Source organism: Lactuca sativa, chromosome 1 (assembly GCF_002870075.4).
Source record: "Lactuca sativa cultivar Salinas chromosome 1, Lsat_Salinas_v11, whole genome shotgun sequence".
Classification (NCBI taxonomy): Eukaryota; Viridiplantae; Streptophyta; class Magnoliopsida; order Asterales; family Asteraceae; genus Lactuca; species Lactuca sativa.
This window is the reverse complement of record NC_056623.2, coordinates 187,826,023-187,836,023: the sequence shown is the minus strand read 5'-3', so window position 1 is coordinate 187,836,023 and position 10,001 is coordinate 187,826,023.

The following is a 10,001-nucleotide window of genomic DNA, read 5'->3' as shown; positions in this document are numbered from 1 at the left end:
TTGCATGATAGTTTGAAATGTAACACTTTCTAGCAGTGACAAGAATTTGGAATTATTACACTTGCAATAAGGATTTGGAACTTTGAAATGTGCATCATTGAAATGTTTTTTAATTGATCTATTTCACAAACTAAGGACCATAGACAAACATAATGCGCATGCTTGGTGCATGGCATAACTCTCATTTAGACAAACATAGTGTGCATGCTTGCATCATGACATAACTATTGTTTTAATTCAAGTATTAAGTTGATTATTCGAAACATTATACAATGAATAACGAGTACTCAATATGACTCAAAATTTTTTGGGCCATATATGATTAGTATTATTATTGTGTTTCACTTTGCATGTTTTGAATTCCCGAATACCTAGGTTATTCAAAACATCCACAGTTGATCATACTTTGGAAGTAAGTATTAAGGCAAGACTGTCATGAATGGGTCTGTAGCTTGTCTAGGACAAAGTGGTTGCAGTGTTCATGAGTGCTCCTACAATAAGATTTGAGTATTGGATTCAACCCAAACTCATTTGAATCACATAGATTTTATCACGAGTGATCATGGGACGATAATATATTATACTCTTCAACAGAGACGTACGAGTTGTAGTTGCGAGTCGGTTGCACATTGACATATGTAAACACACCAGTAACTTGGATGTTGTAAAACATATCATTGTGTGTAATTTGATGAGTAAGTACAAGAGATCATTTGGGTCAAAGTTTATCCATTCCTTTTACCCCGTGTGGATAAAAGCGATATATGTGGGCCCCTCAATGATTTAGTGATGACATCAGGTCTTAAATGATTTGATTTATTCAATTAGTCGGTTATCATAAATCGGAAATCGAGAAACAACAGATGGATAGAGATGATGATTATAATCCATGTCTCAGTCCATATGATATCTAGAATGGAGGAATATATGATCCCTTATCTAATGGACACGTTATTGACTAGGTAAGAGTTCGACAATGGCTTTTTAAGAGCTAAGATTGCTAGTCGGGTTGGAGTCATGCTTGCAATAATAGTTATTAGACTTATCTAAGTGGGAGATTGTTGGATTAGGTGTCTAAACCCATAACTATTATTGGTATGTATTTGACCCGACAGTAGCATGGTCTATTTGGGTTGCATGGCATCAGAGCAATTTGGATACACTTTTGTGAGAAGATGATATTTATGATTTATTAATATATTACAAGTTCTAATTTATTAATATGAAATCATATTATTTAATTAGTATTGATCAAGAATTAGTTTGGAATTAATTTTGTGATCAAAAGAGACTAATTATATAAATGGGGATTGATTTGGCAAATCATTCATTCTTCTAAAGTGGGCTTATGATCCATAGTTCCTCATGTTCGGCTGAACCTATGTGGTGACCCATAGATACTCCATGGAGATCAAAACCCATGGATCGTGAGGAATATGGAAATTCATGAGTTACGTGGTGTAAAATTAATGTGCACACTATATAAGAAGCCTCATATCTCATGAAATTGGCACTAAGGAGTGGCTAGTAATAGACACATGAGGGCTAGCCGATTTTGAGTGTATATAACCTTCTCTCAAGTTATTCCAATTGTTGGTGGTGTTGTGTGAACTATTTTAGGTGCAACACTTGGGGCACTAAGCTCATTAAGGTCCAAGGAATCAAGCTACAACAAAACGTATGACGCTCAACTATATTTTATATTGTGTATACTCCATAATATGCAAGTTAGGATGATACCTTGGAAAAATTAATATATGCATGTATAATAGAGAAAACATAGATCCAAGGTATATAGGGCTGCATGTACACCATAGGAGTGTTAGAATGCTCAAAACCCAACAAATATAGACAAGCATGCATAAACACTATGATTTAATCACAAAACAAATTTGTATTCTCCCCCAAAATAAAGTAAAACCCAAAAACAAGGGGGTATGAAGCTCACCTTGGGTGATGAATCGGTTTTGATGAAGAAATGAAAGAGGGTGAAGATGTTTTCGGTCTTGGATGCTTCCTTTAGATGAGTTTTCGAATCCTAGAGAGTTCTAGGAGCATCATCACGAAAACAAGGTGTTCATGAGGAATGATCTAGCACAAAATGGGATATAACGTCCTGAATATGAAGTAACTTACCAAGAATGTGAAGCTTGAAGTGGTCTTCATGAGTTAACCCACACACCCTACGATTTTTGAAGAGGAAAAGGGAAGGATTGCTTTGTGTGTTCTTGAGTGATAGGAGAGGAAATTAGTGATTGAAAAATGGATGAAGTAAGAAGGGGTGTGAGGATCTTCGACCGAGAATAAGAAGAGAAAGAGAGAGAGAGAGAGAGAGAGAGAGAGAGAGGATTAATTGGTTATTAAATGGTGGTTTGGACTTAGAAACATGGGCATTAGACGCTTGGATTACCATTAAATAAAAATGAGGTGTCACAAATCCATTAACCCTTCATTATTGCTTTGTTTTGTATTCCAAAACCAAGAATAGGAGAGGGGAAAAAGAAAGGATATTGGGCATGGAATTTAAATAGCAACCGAGAACATATAAGTCCAATAAAGAAAATTTCGGCCCATTAGGCCCACATACAAGTTTTCGGCTCAAAAGAGTAAGAGATTTGGGCTTTCGGCCCAATGAAAACAAATGGATGGTTTTCGGCCCAATCAGGCAAGGTAAGTGATTTTCGGCCCAATAAGGCCCACGATGAGTCTTATGGCCCAAACTGTCACACCCCAAAACCAAGAACGGCGGAAACGTTCTGGGGCGGAGGACGTCATGTAAGGTAATCACAACACAGTAAATGTAAATAGGCAAACAACATCATCCATTGCATTAAATATATAAATTTAATACATGTGTGTTCTGTAAAATTTTAGACACCAAAAATATAACGTAAATCAAAATAACAAAATGATGAGTCTTGAGTACGCTCCATCATCTCAAAAGCTGGCATCGGTACCTATCTACTGATGACCTGAGAATACAAGTTATTTTGAAAGAGTTTATCAGCATTAAGCTGGTGAGTTCATAAGTATTTTAGTGTCAATGTTCATTGTCAAAAACGTTTGAACTTGTCCCAATGTATAAGTTTGTAAAAATGTAAATAAATGTTTAAAAGTATTTGCAAAAGTTTGAATCTCTCAGAAAATCCTATATTTTCTATAATAGTAACCTCCTACCAAGGCTTAACTGTTTTGTAAACTCGTCTGTTGTAAAAGTGTGTGATTACCCAAGTATAACTATCATTTGATAAAATATAGTTTGTACATTAATGCTTAAGTGAGATTATCACCAAAATATGTAATGGGTAAATCATTGTAGTACTGTAGTTTTGTATGATAAGAACTACTGTTGTACTGATTACTACTACCTTAAACCGGATTTATATTAAGGTATAATGTGATAATTGCACCATACTATCGACTGATAACAACGACATAAAGAACGGTCGTAATAACGGAATGACGTTTGGCACCCGCAGACCTGCAGGTCCGGCTGTAGCTAGCAGCAAGGTGTAGGATAGTCAATCCAGTATAGATCTATACGCAAACTCAACGCTCTCCCTCCAAGAGAATTCTGGCTACAACTCGGGCCATGACATTTAAGGCATGCTCTGATACAGTGGATCACATTTGTTATCGTATTCTTGCATGTGTGATGAAATGTTTCTTGTTCTAGTATAGTTGTATATGTTCTCGTAGTATAGTTGTATATATTCTCTTCCTAGTATAGACTCATGAATGAACTGACTCATTGATCTAGCAGTTGTAATAGTTTGATTCTGTGTTACCCCGATGGTAACTTGTTAACAGTGCGTTTAGTACATATGATTATGGAAGTACTTTCATGTCTATATATGTATATTTGATATATAATTAATATGGAAACGACCTTCGGATGGTCACCCAAAATCCTATCAGACCACATCCAAATCGAGGAAAAGGAAACAAGGTGGATAACCTTCCTAAGTCCTTTAAAGATTATTTATACGTCTATACATATATGGGCATGCAATTTGTAATATAAAAGCATAAATAAGTATTTATAAGACATTTGAAACATAAGTATTATTTTTAAAGAAAGATTGACTTGATGTCAATCTATAAAACCATTTGAAGGTGTAGATTTGATTAAAACAGTTTAATAGATAGTTTGAATAGTGATAAAACCACTGATTTCCCTAGTTATTAATCACATGTGATTAGTACAATCACAGGTAATTGAAACAATAACTATAAGTATTTAACTTGCATTCCCCCCCCTTTTGAAAGCATATAAAAGCATTTAGAATATTTAACAGGTTGATTAAGGGGTATGAAACTCACTTGATTGATTGAGGAAAGCGAGATGGAAAACCGGGCAGAGTTTCGTCTCGGAAAACGGATTTTTCTCGGGATTCTCGGGAATCTCGGGAGTAAAATCGACCCTCGGGATTTGAGCAAAAAGACCAGAGCTTCGGGTTATAACGGGCACGGAAAACGAGACAAAGTTGTGAGAGAGAGGAGAGAAATGAGCAACATTTTCGGAAAGTCTCGCATCCTATTTATAGGAAGGCTGAACCGCCTCCGAACGCGGGGCGTACGCTCGTACGCAGCGCGTACGCGTACGTCATGCATGACCGAAGCCTCGACTGCCTCGGTTCGGATGGGACGGGTTGCTGGGTACGCGGGTCGGATGGGACGGCGGGTCGGACGGGACAGCGGGTCGGACGGGTCGGAGCTTCGGACGGGTCGGACGGGTTAGATTCTTCGGATAGCGCGACGTGGACGATCCGAGACCCTCGATCTCAGTACGCGGGGCGTACGAAGGTACGCAGGGCGTACTTCGGTCCAATCCGATGACTCCCCTTCGGATATTACCGGGAATTTATAATTAAATTCTTATTTATTTTAAATAAACTTCAAAAATTCATATCTCTCTCATACGAACTCCGTTTTTGACGTTCTTTATATCCACGCGAAGGTGAGACCATGATCTACGACTTCCGTTTAGATTCCGCTGGCAAATTCCGAAATCATTTTTATTATTTATTTATTAAAATGACGTGATTAAGGAATTTCTTCAAAAATTCATAACTTCCTCGTCCGAGGTCAGATTTGGACGTTCTTTTTATGTACGCAAACCTTGATATGATTCCTATTACTTTATTTAATCCGAATAAGATTTTAGGAAGGTTACATTTTGACCTAACTTTGATCGATTTTTTTTTTACATTACATTGACTCGAAATATCGGGTTGTCACATCATCCCCCCGTTAGAAGGAATTTCGTCCCGAAATTAGAATTTTAAGCAAGTTAGAAATTACGAATGACTAAGCAAAAAGGTGAGGGTATTTCAGTTTCATCTGATCCTCACGTTCCCAAGTGAATTCCGGTCCTCGCTTGGCATTCCAGCGAACCTTCACGATAGGGATACGGCTTTGCTTTGTCTGCTTGAATTCACGGTCCATGATCTCTATAGGTTCTTCCACGAAGTTGAGGCTCTCGTTGATTTCGATCTCGTCGAGTGGGATTAGAAGAGTCTCGTCGGATAGACACTTTTTCAAGTTAGATACGTGGAATGTAGAATGTACGTTACGAAGTGCGTCTGGTAGTTCGAGTTTGTAAGCTACGGGGCCGACTCTTGCAAGAATCTCGAAAGGCCCTATGTACCTCGGATTAAGCTTTCCACGCTTGCCGAAGCGTATCAAGCCCTTCCAGGGTGAGACTTTGAGGAGGACTCGGTCTCCCACCTGAAATTCCAAAGGTTTCCTTCGCTTATCAGCGTAGCTCTTCTGTCGGTCTCTAGAGGCTTTCAATCGTTCACGGATCTGAACGATCTTCTCTGTTGTTTCCCGAATGATCTCCGGACCGGTGAGAGTACTGTCGGAAGTTTGCCCCCTGGCTAATTGGGTATCACCCACCTCAGCCCAGCACAGAGGGGATCTGCACTTACGGCCGTAGAGAGCTTCAAATGGAGCAGCCTTGATGCTCGTGTGATAACTGTTATTATAGGAAAACTCGACAAGGGGTAAATGAGTATCCCATGCCTTCCCAAAGTCAATCACGCAGGCTCGCAACATATCTTCTAGAGTTTGGATGGTCCTCTCACTCTGTCCGTCGGTCTGAGGATGGTAGGCTGTGCTCATGTCCAGCCTCGTTCCTAGGGAATGTTGTAGTGATTGCCAAAATCTTGAGGTGAACCTACTATCTCTATCGGAGATAATGGACATAGGTACACCATGTAGCCGTACGATTTCCCTAATGTATGTTTTCGTAAGCTTCTCCATCTTGTCGGTTTCTTTGATAGGCAGGAAGTGTGCAGACTTGGTCAATCTATCAACGATGACCCATATGGTGTCAAGTCCACCCGTTGTCTTGGGCAACTTGGTTATGAAATCCATAGTGATCCGCTCCCACTTCCATTCCGGGATCTCTGGTTGCTGCAATAAACCAGAGGGCTTCTGGTACTCGACCTTAACCTTTGCGCAAGTAAGGCATTTACTTACGAAGGTAGCAATCTCTGCTTTCATATTAGGCCACCAGTATAGCTTCTTAAGATCCAGATACATCTTATCTGAACCTGGGTGGACGGAATACCGAGTGTTGTGCGCCTCGGTCATGACCAAGTCTCGGAAGCCACCATGCTTCGGTGTCCAGATCCGGTTCATGAAATATAAAGCTCCATCACCCTTGGCTTCTAAATTCTTGTCCATTCCTCTAAGGGATTCACTTGACACATTTTCAGATTTCATGGCCTCAAGTTGAGCCGCCTGAATTTGCTTAGTCAGGTGTGAATGGATGGTTATCGATAATGACTTGACTTTGCGACCAGAATATTCCTTCCGACTTAGGGCGTCTGCTACTACGTTGGCTTTACCCGGATGATAACGAATATCGCATTCGTAATCACTGAGTAGCTCGACCCATCGTCGTTGTCTCATGTTGAGCTCCTTCTGATCGAAAATGTGTTGTAAACTCTTGTGGTCGGTAAAGATAGTGCTCTTCGTTCCATACAAGTAATGTCTCCAGATCTTCAGAGCAAACACTACTGCTCCTAGCTCAAGATCGTGGGTCGTGTAGTTAACCTCGTGTGTCTTCAATTGTCTTGAGGCGTAGGCGATGACCTTTCCTCGCTGCATCAGAACACATCCGAGTCCTTGGTTTGATGCATCGCAATAAACTACGAAGTCTTCTATTCCTTCGGGAAGGGATAGTATTGGTGCGGTGCACAAGGCTCGTTTGAGTGTTTGGAACGCTCTTTCTTGTTTCTCTTCCCAGTCAAAGGCCACACCTTTCTGGGTTAGGGTTGTAAGAGGCTTCGCTATTCGTGAGAAGTTCTGAATGAACCTGCGGTAGTAGCCAGCGAGACCTAGAAATTGACGAATTTCTGTAGGAGTCTTCGGTGCTGACCAGTTCTCAATGGCCTTAATTTTGGATGGGTCCACGTGGATTCCCTCTTCGCTTACCACGTGTCCTAAGAATTCGACTCTTCGGATCCAAAATTCACATTTCGAGAACTTCGCATAAAGTTTCTCTTTTCGTAATGTCCCTAGAACTTGTCGCAAATGATCGCCATGTTCTTTCTTACTTCGGGAGTAGATTAGGATGTCGTCAATGAAAACGATGACGAACTGATCCAAGTAGGGTCGGCATACTCTATTCATCAGATCCATGAATACTGCGGGCGCATTGGTCAATCCGAATGGCATCACCACGAACTCGTAATGTCCGTAACGAGTTCGGAAGGCGGTCTTCGGCACATCCTCCTCTAGCACTCGTAACTGGTGATACCCGGATCTCAGATCAATCTTAGAAAAATAGTTCGCCCCTTGCAGTTGGTCGAATAGATCATCTATGCGTGGTAGAGGATAACGATTCTTGACCGTCAGTTTGTTGAGTTCTCTGTAGTCAATACACATACGGAAGGATCCGTCCTTCTTCTTAACAAACAAGACCGGTGCTCCCCAAGGTGAGAAACTTGGCCTTATAAAGCCCTTGCTGAGCAGTTCGTTAAGTTGACCAGAGAGTTCTTGCATCTCGGCTGGTGCTAAACGGTAGGGCGACTTGGCTACTGGGGTAGCTCCTGGGACTAAGTCGATTCTGAACTCGACTTGTCGTTGCGGAGGTAATCCGGGTAGTTCTTCTGGGAAAATGTCGGGGAAGTCGCTCACTACTGGGAGGTTCTTTAGTTCTTTCGTTTCTAGGTTCGTGTCGACGACGTGAGCAAGGAATGTGTGGTATTCCTTACGCAGGTATTTCTGTGCTTGAATACTTGATATGATGCGAAGACTTGCACCGGGTTTGTCGCCATAGACTATAAGAGTTTCGTTAGACGAGAGGTTTAGACGGACTGCTTTCTCGAAGCACATGATGTCGGCACGATGAAGGCTTAACCAGTCCATGCCAATGATGACGTCGAAACTTTTTATTGAGACTGGCATGAGGTCGATTGGAAATGAATGGTTGTCTAGGGTTAGGGTACAACCTAAGTATATGCTACTCGTATTTTCAGTTTTTCCATTAGCCATTTCTACTGTAAATAGTTCTTTGAGTGCGTGCGGTGGTTGATTAAGCATGCGAGCAAATTTATGGTTTACGAAGCTTCGCTCCGCTCCACTATCGAATAGAATGCATGCATAGGAGTTATCGAGGAGGAACGTACCGGTTACTACTGTCGGGTCAGCAACTGCTTCCCCGTGGCCTATAGCCAGTACCCTCCCTGCTCCTCCAGCATTCCTCGCTTTGGGGCAGTCCCTCTTAAAGTGGCCTGCTTCGCCACATCCATAGCAGGTTGGGCTTGCGCCAGGGCCAGGGACTTGGTTGATAGGTTGTGCCGGGAACTTACAGAATCGGACGGTGTGTCCTTTCCTGTTGCAGTTAGAGCACTGCAATTCACGGCAGGGGCCGTTGTGGTGGTAGCTGCATTTGGTGCACTTGGGCGAACTTCCAGCATACCGACTCACCGGAGCAGTAGTAGCAGCAGTAGGGGTTACTGCGGCATGAATTGCCACCAATTGCTGCTTTTTGGCAGCCTGATGCTTCTTCCTTTCATCCCAGAATTTCCGCTTAGTATCGGCGGGTTTGGAGGGTTCCGGGATGGCTAAGGTGGTTGTGGTTGCAGGGGTTTTGACTCCATGGTCAATGAGTCGTTGTGCCAATCGTTTGGCACTGTCGAAGGTAGCGGGGTTTGACGCTAGCACATTCCCCTGATACGGAGGCACTAGTCCCCATATGTACCTCTCGATCTTCTTCCCTTCGGTGGGAACCATATTGGGGCAGAGGGCCACCAGCTCGCTGAATCGGGCAGTATAAGCGATCACATTGGTGCCCTTCATCGACAAGTTCCAGAGTTCCTGCTCCAGTTTCTGGATCTCGCCCCTCGGGCAGTATTCCTCAGTCATGAGGTCTTTCATTGTTTCCCAGCCCATGTCGTTGGCTACGACGAGAGTTAGGGCTTTGACGTGGCCATTCCACCACGTTAGGGCTTTACCCTCAAAGGTGCAGGCGGCATATTTCACCTTGCACGCAGCAGGGCATGAACAGATTTCGAAGACTGATTCAGTCTTCTCGAACCACTGCGAGAGAGCAATGACTCCGCCGGTGCCATAGAAAGGCTTCGGCTTGCAGTTTGTAAAATCCTTGTAAGAGCACTCCCTTGAGCGCACAGGGATTTCGATCGGAATAGATTCCACAGGGGTTCCACCTCTGCTGGCATCAGAAGTGTGATACTGAGCCATGGCAGTTGCCACTGCTGCAGCTACAACAGCATTCAGGGCTACAGTATCGATGACCGGAGGCGGAGGAGGTGGTGGAGGTGCAGGATTATTCCTATTCCTGGGAGACTTGCGAGGAGGCATCCTTCAGCTAAAAGTTTATAAAGATAAGAAAGATGGTAAGAATCAATTTGTAAGCAACGTGAGAGTGACACACGGACTAACTAACCATAGTCCAACAGTTGAAAGAGTGTTTGAAACCTTAATAAGAAATATTTGAAGGAAAGCATAAGTGTATAGACTTTTCC